At 48.9% G+C, this 27,785-nt stretch overlaps 1 protein-coding gene across 8 annotated transcripts in view; it reads right to left on the bottom strand.

Annotated features, from left to right (window-relative positions):
• Positions 1-27,785, bottom strand: part of CALD1 (caldesmon 1) — a 710,639-nt gene that overhangs the window by 576,786 nt on the left and 106,068 nt on the right. The window lies entirely within an intron of this gene.

The raw sequence follows: 27,785 nt of genomic DNA, 5'->3' as shown, positions 1-27,785 counted from the left end.
ACCAGTGCCCCTGCCTCCTGCTGGAGAAGATCCCAGCCCCCCTGCCTCGCCCTCTCGGGTGGCGCGTGTGCGTGACCGCCTCCGTCAGGACCTCAGGGATCGGAGGAGGGCGGTACGCTCACAAGCAAGACGCTCCCTGAGCCCTGAGTTTTGAGAGGATTCTGGCCCTTCTAAGAGCAAGGATGCTTGAGTTGCAACAGGATCCTGGCTGCCTCTCTGAGCCAGCAATTAGCCCAAATGGGCAACAGCCAGCAGAGGGCTATATAGCTGTAGGCTTTGTGGAAGCAACTAGTCATCTCCCTGACGCTCTAGCATCCACTCCGGCTTGACTTTGGTTTCTGGACTCCCTGACTTTGGCTTGTGACTTCTGGACTCCCTGGCCTCGGCTTCTGGACCTCGGACCTGCGATACTTGTACAGTGATTCGGATTTGGCGCCTCAGACCCTACTGCTTACTGGCTACAGGCAGGGCTCTGGGGGGCTGTTTTTTTAGGTAGATGCACCAAAATTTCAGCATAGCATCCAGTGCCTCTCCTCAAAACAGCCCCCAAGTTTCAAAAAGATTGGACCAGGGGATTCAAATCTATCAGCCTTGAAAGTAGGTACCTCTATCCTCCATTATTTCGTATGGAAGGAAGGCGTTTAAAAGAAGCGCAGTCCCTTTAAATGTGATGGCCAGAACTCCTTTTGGAGTTCAGTCATGCTTGTCACACCCTTGCTCCTGGCTCCACCCCTAAAGTCTCCTGGCTCCACTCCCAAAGTCTCCTGGCTCCACCCCCAAAGTCCCCAGATATTTTTTTGTCAGACTTGGCAACTCTAATTGCAGCTCATCTCCAAACAACAGAGATCAGTTCCCCTGGAAGAAACAAATACTAGGGGGTGGAGAGGTGGACAGCAGTCGAAAATCCCACCACTCTAAAACATACACACAGTGCTGCCAATATACATGCAGAGCGTTCTGCCCATAGGGCTTCCCCATTCTGTTCTAGAGGCATTTCCCTTCCCATAAGTTTAACATATGCTGGACTTTGGATCACACCTAGTGTTTACAGCTATATTCCAGGAAGTGAAAGCAAGTATCTGAAAAATGTGTAAATCTGCCTTAATTGTATGGGCTCTGTTCTGGGGCAGTTTGTTTTTCCCCTCAAAAGACTCTCAAGTTTCATATATAACACTGTTTTTCTAGCCAACAGGTCACAACAAAGAGAAAGAAAAGCTAGTTCCTGCTCAAAGAACTCTATTGCAGGTAACTCAGGGCTAAGTCATCTGGCAGAAAGGCCTGGCACAGGCCTAGGGTTGCCAAGTCCAATGCAAGAAATATCTAGAGACTTTGGGGGTGGAGTCAGGAGCAAGGTTGTGACAAGCATAACTGAACTCCAAAGGAAGTTCTGGCCATCACATTTAAAGGGACGGCACGCTTTTAAATAACTTCCCTCCTTGGAAATAATGAAGGATAGGAGCACCTTCTTTGGGGGTTCATAGAATTGGACCCTGTGGTCCATTCCTTTTGAAACATGGAGGCTCTTTTGAGGAGAAGCATTGGATGCTATGCTGAAAATTTGGTGCCTCTTCCTCAAAAAACGCCCCCCCCCGAGCCCCAGATTCCCGCCAATAAATTCTCCATTATTCCCTCTGGGAATCAGTCTCCATAAGGAATGAGTGCCCAACAGGCATTTCCCTCCCCTCCCCATGCTTCCTGATGACACTGAAGTGGGGGGAGGGCCTCCAAACCAGGGGATCCCCTGCCCCCACCTGGGGATTGGCAACCCTACACAGGCCTCAATAACATTTCAGAAATGGAAATCAGCCTCTTTAGTTTTTCTATTTCGAATTTTCCCCAAAGGGAAAATGATTACCAAAAAGCACTTAACATCTATTAGACAATCCCAAACTTAAAAGAAGTTTTGCAGGCCACCGACAGACTTTGAAAATCTCGTTATGAACATTAGAACACAAGAGAAGCCATGTTGGATCAGGCCAATGGCCCATCCAGTCCAACATTCTGTGTCACACAGTGGCCAAAAAAACTCCAGGCACCTTCAGGAGGTCCATCAGTGGGGCCAAGACACTAGAAGCCCTCCCACTGTGTCCCCTCTAAGTACCAAGAATACAGAGCATCACTGCCCCAAATAGAAAGCTCCAACAGTATGCTGTGGCTAATAGCCACTGATGGATCTCTGCTCCATATGTTTATCCAATCCCTTCTTATGCACCTTAAAAAATCAAGCAACGGTTTAATATCTAGAATCTACCAAGTTGTGTTAATATCAGATGATTCAATCTTGCGTTACTACACTAAGTTACAATAAGGACTGTAACTTAACATTAACAAGGGATCAGTAGGAGTCAGTGTGGTCCTCAGATGCATAGCACACGAATTCTATAAATAGCTTTCAGCAAAACTACAAAACACTGTCGAGATGGTATTTTAACCCATTAGAGTTATCTCACATAAACTGCTAATACTCTTCACTTTGCTGGCAAAATTGTGGCAAAGTTGCCTCCTACAACCATTGCTGTTAGGATTGTGACACGATATGTGCATTCTGGAAACAAGTTCTGTCTCACATTAAGAACCTTACAGATGTCCTGGAAGACCCAACTTTGTTATTGCTAAACCACTGGCATGGCCCAGCAAAGTCAGTAATACCCTATAACTGGAAGGAAAATAAATGTTTACCGATAGACTTTTGGTTTACCAAGGTCCGAGAACAAATGACCATGGATAAAATCTCCACAGGTTGAAACCACTGCAATCCTTTACAAGCATACCAACACTTTGTCACAAGATGAATTCCCATCTGAGAGAAACTTGATAATGATCATTCTATATTGAGCTCTGTAGAGAAGCATAAGGTCTACAAATCAAATTTTTATACTAAATTAATAATAATAATAATAATATAATAATAATAAACTTTTATTTATATCCCGCCCTCCCCGCCGAGTGTTTTCATCAGTGTTTTCTTTCTCCTAAGCTACTCAATATCATTATGAAATTCTAGGCAAGATAAGCCCCAATTATTTCTGGTACAGTGTATCTTCCTTCTGTTTTTACTTTTTTTTTGTTGTCGTAGGTCATCTATCTATCAACAGTATGTCACAGAAGTAAGTACACCCCCTTACATTTTGTAAATATTTAAGTATATTTTTTAATGTGACAACACTGAAGAAATGACACTTGGCTAAAATGTAAAGTAGTGAGTCTACAGCTTGTATAACAGTGTAAATGTGCTTTCCCTTCAAAATTACACAACACACAGCCAGTAATGTCTAAACTGCTGGTAACAAAAGTGAGTACACTACTCCATATGCAAGGTGGGACAAATTTTCACTGCCTAGGTCCCTTCAGAGCCAGCCTGAGAATCCTCCCTCCTTTTCACCTTCTCATAGCTACTGGTATTGAGAGGAAGATTTTCCTCATGGCATTCCTTCAATCCATATTTCTTTTCTGACAGATTTTGCCATTCCTCTCAACAGGGAAAAAAATGGGAGACTGTTTATGGTCATGGATAATGTTAAAAAATCATGTGGATTCCACCCAGCACCTGACGAGATCTCACTTCAATTAAAACTGGGCAGCTTTCCTCTCATGTTTCTTGTTTTTGAGCACTGCCAATGCTGGTTCATGGAGTCCCTTTACTTTTTTCTTTCTTTCGCGGGTGGGAAACGACTCAAGAGCCCTGTCTTTAAATAACTTCATATAGTTAAGGTATTTCTTTGTTGTTTCTGTCCTTCCTGTTTTCCATCTCCCCTCCTTGCTTTTTGTTTGGATGGCTGAATTGCTACATCAGTTTATTTATGCAGGAAGACTTTTACCAAGAGAAGATTTCACTAGGCTGTAGGTTCCAAGATTTCATTAAAACGTTCCATGTCTTTTCCAACAAAGGAAGCCTTCTATTACGAAGTTTGGCAAGTAGGAGCCCAGCTGGTTACAGCAAAAGAGTAGATAAACAAATACATTTCTCTCAATTACCCAAACAGGTGACCTGTTTAATGCACTGCAATACTTGCTTCAAGTAGGCTTGCTGTTTTCTTGTCTGAGGTGGGTAAAACCCTGCCCTCAGCCCCAATCCCCATCCTTGAGAAACTGAGGAATGAAAGGGGGGGGGGGAATAGCTGGGAAAGGGCCTCCAGAGTGGTGCTCTAAAGATTTCCTCATGTCTCTATGGTTTTTACCCTAAAGATTAGGTGAAAATCCTAGTGTGTCACCCTGACATCACATCCTTCCCAGAATCCTTCCTTCCAGGCACCAGCCGCAAAATCTCTGGGCATTTGCTGAGGCAGCAGAATACCAGAGGAATGGATATGGATGGGGAACATCAGCAACGGTGTGATGTCACTTCTGAGAAAAACCCAGAAGTGACATCACATTGTCACTGATGTGATGCTTATTTTTTTTTTCTTTCTCCCAACTATCGATGGAGTGCTGGTAGGCAAGGAGATTTCACACCCCAAGGGGCATATGGCAACCCTAAAATCAGCATTTGAACTAGAGGTCCTATTCAGCTGTCATGGTGAATACTCAAGAACGAACATGGCTCAATTTTTAAATCCATCCAATCCAGTGGCCATTAGTTCCACAGGACAGCTATTTACTGTATGAAGCATTTTTGAAGTACTTTAGCCTGCCCTGAATCTACTGTGTTACAGTGTGATCCTCAAGTTCTGAAGTATTATAAGAGGAGGGAAAAAATTTCTCTAAACGTCAAGGCTTTTTTAAAAAAAGTAGGAACATGCAGGAACACAGTTCTGGCTGGCTTGGTGTTAGGGGGTGTGGTCTAATATGCAAATGAGTTCCTGCTGGGCTTTTTCTACAAAAAAAGCCCCGCGCAAAACAACTGTGACATCAGGGAGTGTGGTCTAATATGCAAATGAGTTCCTGCTGAGCTTGTTCTACCAAAGAAGCCCTGTGCAAAACAATGGTGACATCAGGGGATGTGGCCTAATATGCAAATGAGTTCCTGCTGGGCTTTTTCTACAAAAAACCCCCTGGTAAACATTATAGGTCAAGTTTTCTTTGTCACAGGGATAAATGATAGAAACCAGCTCTGTTTCCATGTATCAGACTCCCAGGGCGGCAATTTTTCAAACCCCCAGAGACTGCCCTGGAGGTAAACTTACAAAGAATAATAGTGTGACCAGCTGGTATACACAATGCTGCTTTCCACAAAGTGCAGCTGTCATGTAAAACAGGGGTGTTGAACTCATTTGTTATGAGGGCCGGATCTGATATAAATGAGACCTTGTTGGGCTGGGCCATGTCAGGTCAGGCCATGTATGTACCTATTTAAGGTGAGGTAGCAGAGATGTAAACTTTATAAAGGACACAAATACAATTAAAGATTTAAAAAAAAACACCTTAAAACATGCTTAAAACATTAGCACTCACTGGTCTTAAAGGTGCTTTCTTTGTCTTTCTCCCATGGGATCCACGGAACTGGGCAAAGAAAGCTCTGGCTCCTTCCTTCCTTCCTTTCCTTCCTTCCTTCCTTCCTTCCTTCCTTCCTTCCTTCCTTCCTTCCTTCCTTCCTTCCTTCCTTCCTTCCTTCCTTCCTTCCTTCCTTCCTTCCTTCCTTCCTTCCCCAGGAGGAGGAGGATCCTCAACCAATAGAAGGAAGAGAACTTGGCTCAGTAGCTCTGCTGTGAGATTCAGAGAGTCTGGAAAAAACAAGCTCTGCCTTCCTCCCCAAAGGAGGAGGCTCAGCCAATGGAGAAAATAGAGGTTTTACTCTGTAGCTCCTGTGCAGTTGAGCAAGCCTTGAAAAGTAAGCTCTTATGCAGAAGGAAGCAAGAGAGAGGGAGAAGGAAGCAGATGACAGCCAGTTGCTTGGGAGCCTGATAGGAGCCCTCTGGAGGCCTGATTCGGCCTCTAGGCCGCATGTTTGGCACCCCTGAAAAAGGCTGTTCCCTGTGGCCTTCTCACAGAGAGGCCATCTTGCATGCGAGCAACTCTATAGTCAAAAGTGTGGCTCCTTACACATCTCAGTATCTTGAATGGCAGTTTGAGAGCGGCAATACCCAACTGGAGAGATCTGTTTACTGCCGTCAATAAAAAATTACTTACTCCACTGCATTTCTCCCAGACGTTGCCGTCTAGGTTCAAAACCTCTAGGCTAACTGCTACCAAGGGCTCTAATGATAGCAGGCTGTGGAGTTTGCTGCTATCCTTTCAGGCTAAGCTGGAAAAATGCTTCCTACCCCCCACCCCACCCCGGCTTTCCTATCCAAGTTTTAATCTCCAGAATTAGTGCCATAATGAGACAGGAAATCGCTATTGGGACTGGAGGTGAGTGGAAATCGGGTGATTCAAAGCATCGTTTTGGCAGCAGTTAGCATCATCCGGATTGGCAGGGAATAGAATTCTCTTAAAATGGAGAGGCAGAAAGCTCCAAAGATAACGAGTCATTGAAAATGAAGATTAATCTACTTTTAAAACAAATTCTGGATACTAAGGCCTGTAGAGAGGGTTGGATATTTGGAATGAAAGAGTCGTAATGTTCAAGAGTGCGGTGATATAAGAAGAAGAGTTGGATTTTATATCCTGCTTTTATCTACCTTAAGGAGTCTCAAAGCAGCTTACAATCTCCTTCCTTTCCACTCCTCACAACAGTCACCTTGTGAGGTAGGTGGGGCTGAGAGAGCTCTGGGGGAACTGCTCTTGAGAGAACAGCTCTGAGAGGACTCTGACTGGCCTAAGGTCACTCAGCAGGCTTCATGTGGCAGAAGAGTGAGGAATCAAACCCAGTTGTCCAGATTAGAGTCCACAGCTCTTAACCACTACACCATGCTGGCTATCGCGGTGTATCAACAAAATTGTGGGTGCATGTTTGTATACAAACGCACACATCATGGTAAAGCCCTTTCAAGCAAAACATATTTTGCAATCTGAGTCTTCTGTTTCACTGTTTAGAAGTAGTGTGCAGGAAGCTCTTGTATTACCATGGAGAGTTAGAGCTCTCAAGTCTGGTAAGGGGATCAATGAAGTTCATGAGCCAATCAGTTAGGGCTCAGAGCAGGGGACCTGGCCAGAAAGAACACTATCGGTCACTCTGTGTCACCTGTCCCTGCTCAGCTGGCAGCTGCAATACCACCTTCCAGCCAGCTGTGCTGGTGGCACTGCAGGGCAGATAAGAACTGGGCAGTAGAGCTCCCTCTTCTGGCAATACATACTTAAAACATTTCAAACAGCTACGCCACAGTGATGGATTCACGCAGCACTGACTGGCCACCCCTTGTGTCAGTCCCAAAGCTACCTTCCTCCCTTCTCACAGTATTTTTCAGAGCATGAAGAAAAATCAGTATAAAGAAACAAAACTAATAACAACCCGCCAAGCAAACTTGTGGGACCCAATAAATATGAAAAGTGGACAGCCCTCCTGAAGTGAGAGGGGAGGGCAAACAAGAAGAGCAGTCAGGAGTCAATCCACAAGTGTCGCTTGATAATCGAAAGCAGAATCATTGTTCCCCCAGCTGAAAAACCCAGACCTCCCTCCTGTTTCCAAGTACATGTGAACGCAGCCTAAGGGCCCAGCTCAAGGATGGAATTCTAGCAGGAGCTCCTTTGCATATTAGGCCATACACCCCTGATGTAGCCAATCCTCCAAGAGCTTACAAGGCTCTTTTTTGTAAGCTCTTGGAGGATTGGCTACATCAGGGGTGTGTGGCCTAATATACAAAGGAGCTCCTGCTAGAATTCTACCCCTGGCTCAGCTGCATAATATGTTGGGAGTTCCAGGGCCAGAGCTCCCAGCAGGTATTTTTTTAACTCACTCAAGGATCCAATTCAGATTTTAAACACACCCAGGGATCCGATTCAGACTGGGGATGTAGCACAATGGGAATGAGGATTTGAAGCCCTCCCCCCAATTTGAAGTCCTCCCCCCTCCAGGTGGTGGCTGGAGATCTCCTGGGATTACAACATCTCCAGGCGACAGAGGCCGCTTTGGAAGATGAATTCTATGACATTGTACCCTGTGGAAATCCCTCCCCTCCCCAAACGCCACCTTGCTCAGGTGCCGCCCCTCCAATCTCCAGGTATTTTTCCATTCAGAGCTGGCAACCCTAACCGCCCCACCCCCCCCCCCCCCAATCAAAAAACGAACTGAGAAAGCGCTGTTTGCCCTGTCATGAAAACACATGTATATCAACACCAGGGGGAGGAGGGAATTCAAATGGACTGAAAGAGGGGAAAGGGGCATAATGCTGCACACAATCCCAGTCTGGAGTTTTTAGAAATTCTAGTTATGGTAGAATTAAGGAAAAGAAGAATTCAGGGAAGAGGTAAATTCTGTGCTACTGATTGGTGGCGGGGGAGGGGGGAGGGCCTTATGGCGGGGGGGGGCGTGTCTGGCAACCCTAGTCAGGGCCAGCCCTAAACTGTCTGGCTTCTTAGGCTAGGCTAACTTCTGGCACTCCCTTCCCACACTGATAACGTCACCGAGTCACATGGGGGGGTGCCCAATTTGGCACCCCCAGAAGGCCAGCATCCAAAGCAATTGCCTAGCTTGCCTAGTGGCAGAGCCAGACCTGACACTAGTATTTTACCAGTAAAGATCACTTCCCCAATGAAAGTGTACATCACAAAATGTATCGAGAATAAAAGCCGCTGCCTTTTCCTATACAACTGTCCTTCCCCCCGCCCCCGACTCCTACAGATGTTTAATCCCGCTTGATCTTCTCTGTATAGCCACCCTATTCCAGAGGTCCGAGTTTGCAGCCGATCCAGATGTGGCCAGGATGCTCATCGGGGTCCCATTGCGTGTGATGGATGCATCTGTTGCTGGACCTCGAGAGGTCCATCCCTAGCCAGGGTCTGCTAGCGACTATGGCTGGATCATGGCCATCAGCATTTATGATCCTTCAGAGGGAACTAATTTCTGGCTACTTGTTTGGATGGCCAGCTGTATGACAGGCAACGTTAACACAGATGCTTCAGTTTCCATATGCAAGCCCCAATGCAAATAACGAAAGGAAGCCAGCAGAGGGAAACTGGCCGGTGCGCTGTTATGATGGAAGAACAGCAGCTGGGGGAATGGAGGTCAACTCAACAATGTTATTTTTTAATTAAAAATAAACACGGCCATTTGCCATCAGGGGACTGGCTAGCATTCCGTACATTGCAATGTCTTGTTTTAGCTTGTTCTAATCTTATCAAAAGTCAGGGCTTTTTTTGTAGCAGGAACTCCTTTGCATATTAGGCTACAGTCCCCTGATGTAGCTAATCCTTTAAGAGTTAACAGGGTTCCTAGTACAAGGCCTACAAGGCCTTAGTACATAAATGTGATTAAGTAAATAAATAGAAATACTGTAAGCTCCAGGAGGAATGGCTACATCAGGGGGCTGTAGCCTAACGAAGTCAAGCAAAACGATTCATACAGGGATATGAATATCCAAAGGAGCTCAATTGTGAAATGGCCGGTTCCAGCCTGCAGCCCTGTCATAGGATTTGAAGGGTTTGGGGGGTTTTTTGTATTTTCGCTGCCATATCGATAGGGATGCTGATCCCCTTTTATAATTTGGAAATATTCAGAGGGCTTGGAGCACGAACCTTTGTTTCTGCTTTTTGCGGTTCTTCTGGCGAGTCGGACTTTACGAACGTGCAGTTCTGCACATTTAGAAGGCTTAATAAGATGTGAGTCATGTACAATGTTTAGACTTTTATAAATTGCTATTTTTCAATTGTTGAATACGCCAGTAACTTCTAGCCATGTTGCATGTATTTTCCCAGTTGTTTAAACAGGCAGTTAAATCAGTCACAAGTTGCATAAATCATAGAATCATAGAGTTGGAAGGGACTTCCAGGGTCATCCATTCCAACCCCTTGCATAATGCAAAACCCCATGCATAATGCCGCACACAACCCCAGTCTGGACTTTTTTTAGAAATTCTTTTAGTTATGATAGAATTAAGGAAAAGAAGAATTCAGGGAAGAGGTAAATTCTGTGCCACTGATTTGTGGCAGGCGAGGGGGGAGGGCAAGTCCAACCTCTTGCACAGTGCAGGGAATTCACAAGTACCTCTCCCCTACACTCACACCCAGTGACTAACTCCAAACCCAGCAGATGGCAAAAGAAAGAAAAATCCTAACAACCGTCTCTGGGATCCCTGGCCAAACTGGCTTGGAGAAAAATCGCTGCCTGACCCCAAAGTGGCAAATAGCATTTCCCTAGGGATGTAAAGAGGGGTCATAACCAGACATAAATAAACCTGTGTTTTTTAAAAAACAAAAAATCCAAGAAGTGTGCATGCACACGAAAGCTTATACCTTGAATAAAACTTTGTTGGTCTTAAAAGTGCCACCGGACACAAACTTTGTTTTCCAGTTAAATGTCATTCGTTGCCTCTCTCCAGATTGCTACTCTTAGGGCAATATCTTGCTTCTTCTCAGAAGTCCCACACTCAGTCTCAATCTCCCTTTCAGCTACTGATGTATCTAGGACCCCATTTCCCTCTCTCTTCTTCACTATCAAGTATATTAGTTCCTGAATAAACCTTTATCCATGCTTTAATCAGGTTGTGCGCTGTTGCTGCGTTAATTGCTCTGCCAACGGGATGGAAGGAGGGAAAGGGGAAGTCAGTACTTCTGTTACAGAGCTGAGAAAGGATGAATAGAAGAGGATGAACTTCAGATTTTTCCTGTTTATTTTAACAAGGCAGCTGTGGGTTGCAGTTGGATGCGAAGGAGGTCCACGCCGATTGTAAACCAAATGCAATCCAGAACTTGTGTGCTTTGCCCTGCCAGATCCTTGCCCCTATTTTTTGTATCCCCAGGCAGGCAGCAAGAGGAAGAAGTTTACTGTGCTGCAAGGGGAGGACATGCACTGCTGGTAAGAAGCGTTCCGCTTAAAGGAAGACGGGTTGCAGACCTGACGCTGGCTGGTGGAGACAGGCTGAACAAGAGTGGGGAAAGAAGCCCCAGGTTGCTTGGCAGGCCACCTGCAAAAGCCATGAGGCTTCGGGCATGGAGATATGCCTCAAGGGGCTTCTAATGGGCCATGGCTTGTGGGTTCTGGGAGTACTGGGCAAAGTAACTTAATATTCTTTTCCTCCAGTGTGTTTCTTTACATGCTGAATGCATAAGCTGCCACATAACAACAAGCAAAAAGGAAACAAAAAAAAGCTCACATTTGAAGCGGCCATCAAAAGGCAAAGATTGACCCTCATGATCAGGGATGGAATTCTAGCAGTAGCTCCTTTGCATATTAGGCCACACACCCCTGATGTAGCCAATCCTCCAAGAGCTTACAAAAAAGAGCCTTGTAAGCTCTTGGAGGATTGGCTACATCGGGGGGGGGGCTAATATGCAAAGGAGTTCCTGCTAGAATTCCACCCCTGATCGTGAGTGCTAGTAGCCATTGGCTAGAAGAGATGGGTCTGCCCTATGAAAGAGGAGGAGGAGGAGATTGGGTTTATACCCTGCCCTTTCCTACCTGAAGGAGTCTCAAAGCAGCTTACAATCTCCTTTTCTCTCCCCTTCCCCTCCCCACAAGAGACATCCTGTGAGGTAGGTGGGGCTGACAGAAACTGCTCTTCAGCAGAACAGCTCTGAAAACTTATGACTAATCCAAGGTCACTCTAAGAGTTTGTTGCACATGGAGGAGAGGGGAATCAAACCTGGTTCTCCCAGGTAAGAATCCGTACACTCAGGGGTCGCTTTGTAGAAAAATAGGTGGTGGAGCTCATCCAGGGATTGTTATGCAGCTGCACCTACTATTCAATGAACAGGGTGGGGAGGAAGAGTGGGAACCCTCAGAAAGTTTCAGGAGCTGTGCTCCTATGAGCTCCTGCTGAATCCAAGGCCTGCGTACACTTAACCACTACACCAAACTGGCTCTCACCCTAGGGAACAACCTAGCTCCCTTAAGCCCACCAAAGGGTGACTAAACAGCAACTAGTTGCCTGCAAGGTGCTAAGGTACCTCCTCCTGAAGGTTGCTGGCTATGATGGGAATTGATGTCCTCTCCTCATGTTAATCAAATACAGCACAGGCCAATAATTGCAACTACTGACCCTCTGCAGCAGGGGTGTCAAACATGTGGCCCAGGGCCGAATCAGGACCCCAGAGGGCTCTTATTAGGCCTGTGAGCAACTCACTGTCATCTGCTTCTCTCCCTCTCTTGCTTCCTTCTGCATCACAACTTGCTTTGCCAGGCTTGCTCAATCACACAGGAGCTACAGAGCAAAGCTCCTCCCTTGTGGAGGAAGTGGGAGAAGAAGAGCTAGCTTTGCCAGGCTCTCTCAATTGCACAGCAGAGCTACTGAGCCGAGCCTTTCTTCCTTCTGTTGGTTGAGGCTCAACAGGCCAGTGAGGTGGATTACGCTAAGTGTGTGTGTTTTTTCTGTGTTTTTTATAAAGTTTATATCTCCCCTACCTGGCATTACATGTTATGACACACATGGCCTGGTCCGACAAGGCGAAGACCCGGCCCTCATAACAAATGAGTTCAACACCCCTGCTCAACAGGCTACACAAGGAAGCGTGTTACAGAAACTGGCAAAGAAAACAGGGAAAGCAAGAAAACCCTGACTGGCGTTCTATCATTCCTCCAAGCAGTTCTTCCAGCCTAGGGAAACATCCTCCTCGCTGAAAGTGATTCTTTTGTTGGATCCTCCTCCAACCTAAGGTAGGATAAATGCCAGCAAAATACCCTGCATAGCTTACTCACCAAATCAGCTAGTCTGAAGCAATAGAACAGAGTGGGAATCCAGCAGCACCTTTAAGGCCAACATAGTTTTCTTCAGAATGTAAGCTTTCGTGTGTTAAGAGCACACTTCATCAGACAATGAAATGGGGTACAGTGAGCAGAGTTACATACAGTGTGAGGCGGTGATTAAGCATGCAAAATAGTACCAAGTTAGAATCTATGGCAAAATAGTACAATTGACAAATTGAAAGAACAACCAATTCAGTACCAATACAGTACCGTTAGAATCTATGGCAAAATAGTACAATTCATAAATTGGAAGAACAGCAGATCAGTTGTTTCCTTGCAAGTCATTTATCCAGGGAGGGGGTTGTATGTGGGTGGAATTCTAGCAGGAGCTCCTTTGCATATTAGGCCACACACCCCTGATGTAGCCAATCCTCCAAGAGTTTACAAGGCTCTTTTTTGTAAGCTCTTGGAGGATTGGCTACATCAGGGGGGTTTGGCCTAATATGCAAAGGAGCTCCTGCTAGAATTCCACCCCTGGGAGGAATGATCAGTGGGTACCTGTATGCATTCCCCAGCTGGGAGGTTGCCAACCAAGGAGCAAAGATGCTTCCTCTTGGTCTTCCTATCCCAAGGCACTGACCAACCAGTAAGACCCCGCTGCTGAAGCCATGGCCAGATGCCTTGCTGTGAGTTTGACATGCAGATAGTTAAAAGCCAGCCAATTTCCCCCCCTCCCTCTTTTGATCTGCAGGAAATACACATCCCAGCATAAGCTATTTATGACATTCCAGTGTTTTTGTACTTCTCATGGGAAACTACTTGATGCTGACTATAAAAGCTATAACTGCTGTCAAGACTCCACACCAGTGTATTAACCCCATGACCTGGTACCATCTAGCAGCGTGTCTTCCCAGTGCTCCTTGCTTAAAAGCAAGGAAGAAAAGGAATGGGTGGGTGGCAGGGCTGAATTAACAAATAGGCCAAGTAGCCACCGGCCCATGGGCCCCCAGGTCTTTAGGGGCCCCAGGATGGCTCCTCCCCCCAGTTCCCCCCATCTTGTAGCCCTCCCAGCCTGCATGCATTAGGAGATAATTTGCAAGGGGGAACCCAAGATTTTGATTGCCCAGGGGCCTCCACAGGTTTAATCTGGCACTGGTGGGTGGGGAGCAAATCCAGCCATCTCTGGTCTGCTAAAGCTGCATCATACAGGCTGGAAACCAGATACCTTTAACCGGGGGGGGGGGGTGTAGAAGAAGCCCAGCAGGAACTCATTTGAATATTATGCCACACCCCCTGCTGCCAAGCCAGCCGGAACTGTTTTCCTGTGCATTCCTGCTCAACAAAAGCCCTGACTTTTAACTATTTTGATGGGTCATGTGTTTTGAATTATTAATCATCATTAATAGCAGCAGCCCAAATCCAGGGCATTGTTACAATGTTCTTATGTCCCAAAGGGTTTAAGGACTTCCACCTTCCAGGTGACACCAGGAGATCTCTTGCTATTACATTTGATCTCTAGATGACCGAGGGTAGCCATGAAGCTGACCGGAAAACTTCAACTGTCCCAGAATGTAGCACCACAGGTTCTTGTGGAAACCCCAATGAGAGTACACATACAACTGATGCTCTGCTAGCCGTACTGGCTCCAGATTGAATATTGGATCAGATTCAGGGTTCTGGTACTAACCTTCAAAGCCTAAACAGTCTAAGGCCAGCAAACCTACGAGACTGCCTACCTGGAATTCCCTGCAAAGTGATCCCTGGCTGAAAGAGCGTTTGGCTGTCCTCGGCCAGAGGTCTGGTGATACACAGCTGAAAGTGACGTTACAGCACTGTGCCATGCCATTTTGCACACCCCACTTCCCAACTGAGCAGGAGATGGAGTTCCAGGGCAAGAGGCTGCTCACCCTAGGGAATAGGGTTGCCAAGTTCCTCTACCACTGTGGCGGGGGACTTGTTCCTTGATGCACTTTGCGCATGGTGTGATGATGTCACCCGGAAGTGAAATCATCATGCCAGGGATGTCGCGCTAAGGATGCTCTAGGACTCACAATAAAACTCTATGGTACCATAGAGTTTTTAGTGCAAAGTCCTAGAGCATCCCCAGCTCAATGTCCCCAGCACAATGACGTCACTTCTAGGTGATGCCATCCCCGTCCCCAGAGGGAGCTTGGGAGCCCTACTAGGGAACAACCTTGCTACCTTAAGCCTACCAATGGGTCACTAGTCAATCAGCAGCTACTTGCCTGCAAGGTGCTGGTCCGGCCAGGTGGAACTCTCTACCAAGTGAGATCTGAGCCCTGTAGGACTTGATACAGTTCCTCAGGCCCTGAAAGACAGAAGGCATTTTCGCACTTACCTTAAGCCAGAGCGACGTCCCTCTTCACCGCGCAGCGTCTGCACGGTTTTCGCACTAATTGCTGCGGAGCACCTGGAAGAGCCGCAAAGTCCCGCGGCTTTTGTGGCGCAAATGTAAACCGGTTTACATTTGGGCTGGTGCATGGAAGTAGGCCAGGTAAGTGGCCGTCTAGGATGCCACTGAGTTGCAGGGGTTCCCCCCCCACCACCACTCACACCTCCCAGGCCAGCAAATGTGCCGCTGTCCCTGCTCAGCCCCTTCTGGATCTGTGGTTCCGCACAGCAGTGCTTTTGCTCACGTTGGAGACATTCAGAGCTGCTCCGAATGCCTCCGATGTGAGCAAACACATTGCAAAAATGGTTTTTAAAAGTCTCTAGTCCTTATAGTGATATAAGGGGCAACGTACAGTCCAGTAAGAAGACAACCTCTTCCTGTCTTTAGTCAGCAAACTCAAAGAATGTTTGGCAAGTACTCGGGGCATTTTTTTAACAAGATGCAAATACTGTTGAGAGTATTAAATGCGTGCTATAATCCACCACAGATCAGATGACTCATATTTAGTTTTGCACTGAGGCACAGGCACAAATGTACTCTACCTCCTTGGTGGACCCTTCTAGGCAGGGGTCATTTCATAGGAAAAAGAGGTGCCGGAGCTCATTAGCACTTTGCACAATTAATTAGCATATGCCATACACCCCTGACATAATTGGAAGGTGGACTAAATCATATCAGCATCTACCTTAAAATGCTTCTTGAATTAGAATTGTCATAATAAAACCTTACTCCCATCATACAGTTTAAATTACTTTCTTCTATGTGGCCACAGTGTCATGATGAAGATTTCCATCTTTCTGCTTGATATGTTTTGGTTATTTTCCCATTTTTTGTGGTGGGGGGAAATATTAGAAAGTTTGTCAAGAGTTCAGCAAAATTCTCACAGGGGTTTTTAACAATGGAACCCAGAAGCAAGTTTTGTTTTCGGGGGTTTTTGGGGAGGGAGGGAGGTAAGAAAGAGCACAATAAAATTTAGAGGTTCTGGAGCTCTGCTCCTGTGAGCTCCTGTCCAAAATGAGGCCTGCTTCTAAGGTTGCCTACTCTGGGCTGGGAAAGATCTGGAGATTCAGATGGAGTCTAGGGAAGATGGGGTTTTAGTGGATGGAGCCTAGGGAAGGTGGGGTTTGGAAACGGAGGATTTCAGTGGGGTACAGTGTCATAAGAACATAAGAGAAGCCACGTTGGATCTGGCCAGTGGCCCATCCAGTCCAACACTCTGTGTCACACATAAGAACATAAGAGAAGCCACGTTGGATCTGGCCAGTGGCCCATCCAGTCCAACACTCTGTGTCACACATAAGAACGTAAGAGAAGCCATGTTGGATCAGGCCAGGGGCCCATCCAGTGCAACACTCTGTGTCACACATAAGAACATAAGAGAAGCCATGTTGGATTAGGCCAATGGCCCATCCAGTCCAACACTCTGTGTCACACATAAGAATGTAAGAGAAGCCACGTTGGATCTGGCCAATGGTCCATCCAGTCCAACACTCTGTGTCACACATAAGAACGTAAGAGAAGCCACGTTGGATCAGCCCAATGGCCCATCCAGTCCAACACTCTGCGTCACACATAAGAACGTAAGAGAAGCCACGTTGGATCAGCCCAATGGCCCATCCAGTCCAACACTCTGTGTCACACATAAGAACGTAAGAGAAGCCACGTTGGATCAGCCCAATGGCCCATCCAGTCCAACACTCTCACACAGTGGCCAAAAAAAAAAAAAAATCCAAGTGCCATCTAGAGGTCCACCAGTCGGGCTAGAAGCCCTTCCACTGTGCCCCCTCCCAAGCACAAGAATACAGAGCATCACTGCCCCAGACAGAGAGTTCCAACAATAAGCTGTGGCTAATAGCCACTGATGGACCTCTGCTCCATATGCTTATCCATTCCCCTCTTGAAGTTGTCTATGCTGTGGCAGTGAATTCCACATGTTAATCACCATTTGGGTGAAGAAGTACTTCCTTTTATCAGTTCTAACCTGACTGCTCAGCAATTTCATTGAATGCCCACGAGTTCTTGTATTGTGAGAAAGGGAGAAAAGTACCTCTTTCTCTACCTTCTCTATCCCATACATAATCTTGTAAACCTCTATCATGTCACCCCACAGTCAACGTTTCTCCAAGCTAAAGAGCCCCAAGTGTTTTAATCTTTCTTCATAGGAAAAGTGTTCCATCTCTTTAATTATCTTAGTTGCCTTGTTCTGCACTTTTTTCAATGCTATAATATCTTTTTTGAGGCGCAGTGACCAGAATTGTACACAGTACTCCAAATGAGACCACACCATCGATTTATATAGGGGCATTATGATCCAAGATCACTGCAGATGGTGACTGTAGCCATGAAATTAAAAGACGTTTGCTCCTTGGGAGGACAGCTATGGTGAACCTGGCAGTATAATAAAAAGTAGAGACATCACTCTGCCAACAAAAGTCTGTATAGTCAAAGCGATGGTATTCCCAGTAGTAATGTATGGCTGTGAGAGCTGGACCATAAGGAAGGCAGAGCACAGAAGAATAGATGCTTTACAGCTGTGGTGCTGGAGAAGACTCTTGAGAGTCCCTTGGACTGCAAGAAAATCAAATCAGTCAGTCCTAAGGGAAATCAACCCAGACTGTTCCCTAAAAGGTCAGGTGCTGAAGCTGAAGCTCAAATACTTTGGCCACCAAATGAGAAGGGAGCACTCCCTGGAGAAGATCCTGATGCTGGGAAAGACAGAAGGCAAAAGAAGAAGTGGACAGCAAAAGATGAGATGGCTGGACAGTGTTACTGATGTAACAAACACGAATATGAGCAGACTTCGGAGGATGCTGAAAGACAGTAGGGCCTGGCGTGACTTTGTCCATGGGGTCGCAAAGAGTCAGACTCAACTGTGAGACTGAACAACAACAAAATTATGATACTGGCTGTTTTGTTTTCAATTCCCTTCCTAATAATTCCCAGCATGGCATTGGCCATTTTTATTGCAATCACACATTGTATTGACATTTTCAGTGAGTTATCTACCACGACCTCAAGATCTCTCTCTTGGTCAGTCTCTGCCAGTTCACACCCCATCAACTTGTATTTATAGCTAGGATTTTTGGCCCCAACGTACATTACTTTGCACTTGGCCACATTGAACCTCATCTGCCACGTTGGCACCCACTCACCCAGCCTCGACAGATCCTCTCTGGTTTTCACCACTCTGAACAATTTAGTGTCATCTGCAAACTTAGCCCCTTCACTGCTTACTCCCAACTCCAAATCATTAATGAACAAGTTAAAGAGCATGGGGCCCAGTGCTGAGCCCTGTGGCACCCCATGGAGTCCACCGTCTAAAGCAGCCATTTTCTCCAGTGGAACTGCTCTTTGTACTATCAATTGTAAAAGCAGGAGATCTCCAGGCCCCCAAATGGAGATTGGCAACCCTATCATTATCCCAAATTCTGCTCAGTCTCAGCATCCTGGATCCTGTATTCTCAGCTCACAGCAAGGAATTGTAGAGAAATGTCTGTTATTTTTAAAATCTGCAACAAGAAGCAGCCCCAGTCACCCAGAATTCAGAGTCCCAGCCCTATGCGGCATGTCTTTCATGAGCATACAAGAATTTCTCTCCCACTTCCCACTGAATGAGAATTCCCCAGTGATCTTCATGCAAACAATGCCACGATTCTTTTTGGGCTCCACCACTGGCTCGCTTGTGTTTCTCTCCTTCTGTCTCCCAAGTGTGCTCGGCAGAAGTTTTCTCCAGAATGATGATCGCTCTGGGAGGCCTTTGCAAGAATTTGGAATGCCTGACTGAAGGTTTCCCAACAGTCTCCCCCCCGCCGCACCCTTTGACTCCCCACCCCCCCATCCACTTCAATAGCCCGGCAAAATGCTTGACATTCTTAAGTGTGAACTACAGAAATGATGTCTGCATGTGACAATGTGTCACATCCCCTTGCCTGGCGGAGGATGCAGAGAAGAGAAAAGGACATTCTTCCTGCTTCTTTTCGCACTGTTAACTGTGCCTTAACCACAACCGGATCTCCAATTACATATTTCTGCAGCTCGGAATGGATGCTGGTGTTTAATTGGCAACTTCAGACTCCAGTCAAATTTTCATTTACTGACAACAAGGGCAGCGAATCTGCGCCCACATTTGTAGCCTGCTTTGGCGGGGAGGGCGGGGTATAAATCAAATTAAAAATAAATAAATGAAAATAGGGCGGCTCTGCCACTAGGCAGACTAGGCGATTGCCTAGGGCACTGGCCTTCTCGGGGCACCAAATTGGGCGGCCCCCCATGTGACTCAGTGACATTATCAGTGTAGGGATGGGGCCAGCAGTTAGTCTTGTCTAGGGTGTCAGGCAGTCTAGGGCCAGCCCAAAAATGTTTCAAACAGGGAGCTTCTTGGGTCATGCAAACAGACCCGTGGGGAAAGTGGCTGATGCCACAAAGTTTGTTTGTTTACTTCATTTCTGTCCTGTTGTTCTCCCTGTTGGGACCCAAAGTGGCTTATATTATTCTTTTCCATTTTATCCTCACAACAACCCAGTGAGGTAGGTTAGGCCAGAAGTGTGTGACTGGTAGGGTTGCCAATCCCCAAGTCGGGGCAGGGGATCCCCCGATTTGGAGACCCTCCCCCCGCTTCAGGGTCATCAGAAAGTGGGGGGTAGGGGAGTGTAATGTACTGGGAGACGAGACGTGGTGAAGGCATAGGTCTTTATTGGCTGGTACATCACAGAACTGAGAACACGCGGCCGGGTCCGCTAATATATACATGCGTCCCGGAACATCCCCCTCGCTGGCCAGCCCAATCCTGGCCAGTTAAACTTCCCGCCCTTGGTCCGGATTGGCGGTGGCTTTTCCCGCGCTGCGCACGGCGACCCGAGGGTGGCTCGGGTCGCGCTGCGCTTGCGCTGGGTCCGATACACTACACTCCTCCCCTCCTAGTTTAAACTACATAGTCCTGTAGGTACGCTGGCGCCCTGCGTTCCCGTGTTGATCTCCTCGGGGTTGCCGTTGGTGTGGGGCCCGATCCCAACGTGGGTGGCGCCGTTTCTGGCTGTTGCCGGCCCGGGTCGGGTGCTGGCTCCGGTTCTGGTCCCGCGGCTGCGGGGGCCTCGTACGTGGGTAGCTCCTGTATTGGCGGGGCCCCTTCTGGCGGTTCCGTTGCTGGCGGTTCCCTACTCTCTGCCTCTTCTGCCTCCTCGGGTAGGGTGCGGCGGCGCAGCTGGTCGATGTGCCGTCTCAGCACCTGGCCTCCGGCGGTGGTTACTTCGTATGACCGGGAGCCTGTCACCCTTAGAACCCTTCCCGCCAACCACTCGGGGCCGCTTGCGAAGTTTTTCGCATACACTGGGTCGCCCGGAAAGAATCCTCTCACTGCTTCCCGGACCTCGGGGGACCCGCGGACATCCGGCGCCCGGTCCGGGTGTAGCCTATCTAGACGAGTGGTCAGTTTCCTCCCCATGAGCAGTTCGGCGGGGCTGAACCCGGTTACAGGGTTTGGGGTGATCCTGTTGTGGAACAGGAATGCTGAGAGGCGGTGGTCCCAATCCCCCTGTACTATACGGCCAAGGGCCTCTTTGGTGGTCCGCACCATGCGCTCCGCCTGGCCGTTGGTGGCTGGATGGAATGGTGCGGACCTTATGTGCCTTATGAGGTACCGGTCGGTGAACTCCCGGAATTCCCGGGAGGTGAATGCCGTGCCGTTGTCCGTCACCAGGGTGTCCGGGATCCCGTGTGTGCAGAGGACCCTTCGGAGCGCCCTGACTGCTGCTGCTGTGGAGGTCGAGGCCACCGGGATTACCTCTAGCCATTTTGTATATGCGTCCACAAGTATGAAGAAGATCTGGCCCTGATACGGCCCCGCGAAATCCACATGGAGGCGGGACCATGGCCGCCCGTTCGACTCCCACCTGTGGACCGGGGCAGACGGCGGATTGGGTCTGGACTCCTGGCAAGGTTGGCACCTTCTTACCCACCCCTCTATCTCCTCATCCATGCCCGGCCACCACACGTAGCTCCGGGCCAGGGCTTTCATTCTCACGATGCCCGGGTGGGTCTCGTGGAGATCCTCCAATACCTGTCTGCGCAGGGGGGGGGCACCACCACCCGGCTCCCCCAGAGTATGCACCCCTTGTGTGTCGATAGCTCGTCCTTCCTGGACGCGAACGGCCGGAATGCTTCTTCCACCTTGCCCGAGGGCCACCCCCTTCCCACCCAGTCCCTGACCCGTGCGAGGGTGCGGTCTCTCCCAGTCGCCCGAGCCACCTCGTCCGCGTGCAGTGGGCGCTCGGGGAGCGACTCTATGAGCATCACCCCGTGAGCCGGGGCGGGATCTGGGTCCGTTGTGGGTAGTGGCAGGCGGCTGAGGGCGTCTGCGTGTCCCATTGCTTTCCCGGGGCGGTGTATCAGTGCGTAAGTGTATGAATTCAGGAACTGGTTCCACCTTAAGACCCTCTGAGACAGAATCTGGGGGGTCTGACGATCGGGGGCTAGGAGGCCGAGGAGCGGCTTGTGGTCAGTGGCGATGGTGAAACGCCTACCGTAGAGGTAGTCGTTGAACTTATGCACCCCCGCCACGATCGCCAGGGCCTCCTTATCGATCTGGGCGTAGTTCCACTCGGCAGGGGACAGAGTCCGGGAGTAGTAAGCGATCGGCGCCTCTCTCCCGTCCGGGAGTTGGTGCCCTAAGACCGCTCCTACTCCGTAGGGGGAGGCGTCGCAAGCCAGGATCAGGGGTAGGTTTTCATCGTAGTGATGAAGCACCGCGTTAGAGACCAAGAGGTCTTTCACTGCCTGGAACGCCGCGGCTTGGCGTTTACCCCAGACCCACGGGGCCTGTTTATCTAACAGGCGGTGCAACGGTTCCGCCACGGCGGCTTTGTGTGGCAGGAATGCATGATAAAAGTTCAATAATCCTAAAAAACTCTGTAGTTCTGCCTTGCATTTGGGGGCAGGGGCCTGGACTATGGCCCTGGTCTTGTCCGCCGTCGGGTGAATTCCAGCCGCGTCTACGGCGAACCCCAGGAACTCCACTCGCGGAACACCCAACAAACATTTCTCCTTTTTGACTCTCAGCCCCGCCGCTTGGAACCGTCTGAGGACCTCTCGCAGGCGGCAGCTGAACTCTCCTTCGGTGGGGGCGGCGATTAAAACGTCGTCAAAGAAGGGTTGAACTCCGGGGATCCCTTTCAAGAGAGAGTCCATTATGCTCTGGAATATTCCCGGAGCTACACTGACCCCGAACTGCAGCCGTTTAACCCTGAACGCGCCCCTGTGGGTCACGATCGTCTGCGCCTCCGCTGTCTTAGCGTCGACCGGCAGTTGCTGGTATGCTTGTGCTAAGTCCAGCTTTCCAAAAACCCTCGCCCTGGCTAGTGCTGCTAGGACGTGGCTAACCACCGGGACGGGGTAGGGGTTGTCTTGCAGCGCCTTATTGATCGTGCACTTGTAGTCAGCGCAGATCCTAACCTCCCCGTTGGGTTTGACTGGCGTTACTATGGGGGTCTCCCATTCCGCATACGTTACAGGTTCTAGGACGCCCTGGGCTGTTAGGCGGTCCAGTTCTGCCTCTATTTTAGGCTTAAGGGCGAACGGGACGCGCCTCGCTTTGAGCCTTATGGGCCTGACCATAGGGTCTATCGGTAAGGTGATGGGCGGACCCTTGTAGCTCCCCAACGACCCGTCGAAGACCTCGGGGAACTCTCGGCAGACCCCGTCGAAATTGCTGGCCTGCAAGTGGTCCACCCCCACCAGCTGGATCCCCAGTGGGTTGAACCACGCCAACCCGAGAAGTGTGGTCAGTTGGCGCTTGACCACGAGGATGTCTAGGGGCCCCCTAAAACCCCCTCTTTCAACATGCACCCGGGCCCACCCCACGATGTGTACTGGGTTCTTCTGAAAGTCCCTCAGTACGAAGTCCGCTGGCCTCGTTTGGATGCGGCGGCGGGGACATAGTTTCTTGAGGGTTTCCTCCGAAATGATAGAGATGGAGGAACCCGAGTCTACTTCCATAATGCAGGGGGCGCCCTCGATTAGGACCGACATTTTGACCTTGTCTGGGGCCGCGAGGGGCAAGTTCAATACCTGCAGACTGGTGGATGCCGTCGTGTGCGTGTCCAGGGAGTCGTGATGCGCTGACGGTTGGCGGCGGCTGTTCTTGGCCCGGCAGGCCCGGGCGATGTGGCCTGTCTTTCCGCAGCTGCGGCAGTCCAGGTTGCGGTACGGGCAGTCCCGTCGCTCGTGGGGGTCGCCGCAGCTGGCGCACCTGGAACCGGTGGTGGCGGTGGCCCTCTCCGTCGCTCGTTGTCTCGCGGGGGCCCGTGTGTCCGTTCTCGGAGGCCGCCGGAGCTGAAACGCTTCCTCCTCTGATCGGTCTCCCAGCTCCGCTTCTCCTTGGTGGACCGCTTCGCCGCGTGGCTGGCCGAACGCCTTGGTGGCCCTCTCGAACGCCGTCGCCTCGTTGAAGGCTTGTTGTAGCGTGAGCTCCTCCTTAGCGAAGAGCTTCTGCTGTAGTCGTTCGTCTCGGAGGCCCCAGACGAAACGGTCCCTCAGGGCTTCGTCCCTTTTGTCGAAATTGCAGTTCCCGGCGATCTGCCGAAGGGCCGCCAGGTAGACTGCCGCTGTCTCCCCCGACTTTTGGTCCCTCTTGTGGAAGAGGAATCGGCGGGCGACGATGGACGGTTGGGGCGAAAAGTGGCCCGTGAGGAGTCTCACGACTTCCCGGTATGTCCTCTCGGTCAGCTTAGCAGGAGCGGAGAGGCCTCGTGCGATCTCGAAGGTTTCTTCTCCACAGACGCTCAGCAGGACGTCTCTCTTCCTGTCGTCATCTTCGATCAGGTTCGCCCGCAGGTAGCACTCGACCCTTTCTGTGTAGGTCTCCCATCTCTCGGGGTGCTCCGGGTTGAATTCCGCAAGATGGCCCGTCGTTACCGTAGTGTTCGCCATAGTGGCGGCGGGCTGTGCGATCCTGCGGTCTCACGCCTTCCTCGTCTCCGGTCCGGTCAGGTTCCCCTCGGGGCGGCCGGACCTATCTAGATCCCACCTTCGTCGCCAGTGTAATGTACTGGGAGACGAGACGTGGTGAAGGCATAGGTCTTTATTGGCTGGTACATCACAGAACTGAGAACACGCGGCCGGGTCCGCTAATATATACATGCGTCCCGGAACATCCCCCTCGCTGGCCAGCCCAATCCTGGCCAGTTAAACTTCCCGCCCTTGGTCCGGATTGGCGGTGGCTTTTCCCGCGCTGCGCACGGCGACCCGAGGGTGGCTCGGGTCGCGCTGCGCTTGCGCTGGGTCCGATACACTACAGGGAGGGAAATGTCTGCTGGGAACGCTATTATTCCCTATGGAGATTTATTCCCATAGAAAATCATGGAGAATTGATCCGTGAGTATCTGGGGCTCTGGGGGGGGGCTGTTATTTGGGGTAGAGGCACCAAATTTTCAGTATAGCGGCTAGTGCCTCTCCCCAAAATACCCCCCAAGTTTCAAAAAGATTGGACCAGGGGGTCCAATTCTATGTGCCCCAAAAGAAGGTACCCCTATCCTTCATTATTTCCTGCGGAAGGAAGGAATTGGAAAGGTGTGCCATCCCTTTAAATGTGATGGCCAGAACTCCCTTTGAAGTTCAATTATGCTTGTCACAGCCTTGATCTTGGCTCCACCCAAATGTCTCCTGGCTCCACCCCCAAAGTCTCCTGGCTCCACCCCCAAAGTCCCCAGATATTTCTTGAATTGGACTTGGCAACCCTAGTGACTGGCCCAAGGTGACACAGCAAGCTTCCATGGCAGAGTGGGAGATTTGAACCTGGGCCTCCTAGTATGAGACTCTAGCCACTACACCACACTGGCTCTCCCTTCCCTTCCTACTTTCCAGGCTCTTGGGCAGAGGACTTTCTTATTGCCTTTTTACTGGATTATTTAATTGGAGATGCTGACAGTTGAACCCGAGGCTTCTTTTTACAAGCCAGATGCTCCACCACCAAGCTATGGTTCTAACTCCCCTTCTGTTTAACATGGTAGTTCAGGAGAAAATTGAGATGATGTACACCCATAAGGGATGGAAATTCCCAGGGATGGAATTCTAGCAGGAGCTCCTTTGCATATTAGGCCACGCACCCCTGATGCAGCCAGTCCTCCAAGAGCTTACAAAAAAGAGCCCTGTAAGCTCTTGGAGGATTGGCTACATCAGGGGTGTGTGGCCTAATACGCAAAGGAGCTCCTGCTAGAATTCCACCCCTGGAAATTCCACACCCACACACACACAGAAAGCCCCTAATCCACACAACCGTCACATCTAGATTGGAGTACTGTAACTTGCTCTATGCTCTGGACCAGGGGTGATCCAACTTCCTTAATGCAAGTTCCTCTCCAGACTACAGAGATCAGTTTCCCTGGAGAAAATGGATGCTTTGGAGGGTGGACTCTATGACATGGTAACCCACTGAGGTCCCTGCCCTCCCCAGGCTCCACTCCCAAATCTCCAGGAGTTTCTGAAGTTGGGTCTGGCAGTTCTACCCTCTCATCCCCTTCCAGTAGCCTAGGGAGACATGGCAACTCTACCTTTCTTTGTTCCTCTGGAGTAAATCTCTCTCCCCACCAAAGACTCCCACTTGAGAACTGCTTAATGGTGCTAGACAGCGTTATACAAATATGCATCACTGCAGAGGCAAAGAAGAAGCTACGTTTGGCTTTACAGTTGAAAACATGACCTTCAGGAATACCCACACGGAACCAAAAAGTCTTCCACAACAGCAGTTCTATAAGTGACGTTGCACTCCCGCCTGACATGTTAGGTTGCTGATGGTAACAATTAAGGCAATTGCACATCAGAAAATATGGGCCTAATGTCACTGCAATTAACATATGGCAAATACCACCATGCTATTAGTCTATCACAGGGACTGTACATCTGATTCTTGTTTTCACTGGAACAAAGCTATTTTGGCTGGAGCTTTTCCAGTATCTTTTCCTTTTCTGGCAATGCAGCGTTTGTTCAATTTTTGGATGAGCAAACCCTAAAAAAAAAAACCCTCAAAAACTTTCTACTGCCATTGGGGAAGCCTGAAATTGTTTCACATCTGACACAGGTCACAGTCATGAAGCTTGAAAGGAGATCCATTCATCATTTTTACAGCATTACAACTTTGAAACGACAAGCAAAAGAAGTCAGAACGCGCATCTTTTTCAGAATGGCGCAATGCTTTTGTGAAGGCAAGAAGAATGTGGATGCATTAATCCCAGAGGGACACCCAACGTCCTCATCTCATTTCCCATGCCACGTTTAGCAATCCTGTTTTAATCTCCTAACACACACACTCTCTCTCTCTCTCTCTCTCTCTCTCTCTCTCTCTCTCTCTCTCTCTCTCTCTCTCTCTCTCTCTCATAAAAAGCTTTTTAGCAATTTTGTACTGAGCTCAAATAGATCCCCCAATTAACCCAATGTTTAAAAACAACAATGAGATCTAACTTGACAAATCCACATGGTAGGTCATACATCCCTGATGTAGCCAATCCTCCTGGAGCTTACAGTAGGCCCTTTAAAAAGAGTTTTGTAAACTCTTGGAGGATTGGCTACATCAAGGGTGTGTGGCCCATGGGTGGAATTCTAGCAGGAACACCTTTGCATATTAGGCCACACACCCCTGATATAGCCAATCCTCCAAGAGCTTACAAAGCTCTTTTTTGTAAGATCCTGGAGGATTGGCTACATCAGGGGTGTGTGGCCTAATATGCAAAGGAGCTCCTGCTAGAATTCCACCTCTGGTGTGGCCTAATATGTAAAGGAGTTCCTGCTACAAAAATGCCCTGCCACATGTAAAATAAAATCTGGACAAGGAGTAGCGGTCACTGGGGATGTGCGTGGGGGGTGTTATTAGTGAGTTTCCAGCATTGTGCAGGAGGTTGGCATAGATGGCCCTGGAAGTCCCTTCCAACTCCAATTATTCTATATGAAACTGTGTCAAAGATTATTGTTCATAGTACTAAGGTATAAAGCAGGGGTTTCCAACATGGTGCCTGTAGGCACCCACCAACAACTTTTCTGGCACCTGCCAAGTGTTTTTAGGAACTGGGTGGGGTCCGGTAGGCCTTTTGCCCAGCAAGGCATCCAATTGGCTGTCCAAGTTTTTTTTTTTAAAAAAAATGTTCGTCTAGCAGCAGCTGTCACCAGAGTCAATGATCTTTACCACATGTGTGACTGCCAAAGTTTTTTTTGAGCAGGAACACAATTCTGTCTGGCTTGGTTCTGTGGTTTAATATGCAAATCAGTTCCTGCTGGACTTTTTCTACAAAAAGGGCCCTGGTGACTGCAGTTAACTTGCAGCAATCATTTTGCGGCTAACTCTACCTCCTGCAGCAGCCATTTTGTGCCCACCATGCCGTGCCACAATTCCAAAGGTGCCTGCAAGCTCAGAAAGGCTGGGGCCCCTGGTATAAGCTATACAAGGATATATCATTCCCCAATGTTACTGGACCATCATGATACCTTGACTTTTGTCCTATTTTCTTCAACTCCAGTGGTATGGAAGAAAACTCAATATTACAGATTCAAGAAGGGGAAAAAATGTTGCTGTTCTGATATTGTCCAGACTACCAGTTAAATTCTGCCTCCCAGGCACTATTTTCTGTACCCCTGTCTGCAGAGGTGAGACAGGCAGCCACTAAAGATGGGGCTTTTTCAGTGGTGACACCTTGCCTTTGGAAAGTCCTCCTTCACCTCACTGGTACCTACTTTATT

Source organism: Heteronotia binoei, chromosome 8 (genome assembly GCF_032191835.1).
Source record: "Heteronotia binoei isolate CCM8104 ecotype False Entrance Well chromosome 8, APGP_CSIRO_Hbin_v1, whole genome shotgun sequence".
Taxonomy (NCBI): Eukaryota; Metazoa; Chordata; class Lepidosauria; order Squamata; family Gekkonidae; genus Heteronotia; species Heteronotia binoei.
Note: the sequence above shows the minus strand (reverse complement) of the source record. Positions and strands in the feature narration are given on the sequence as shown.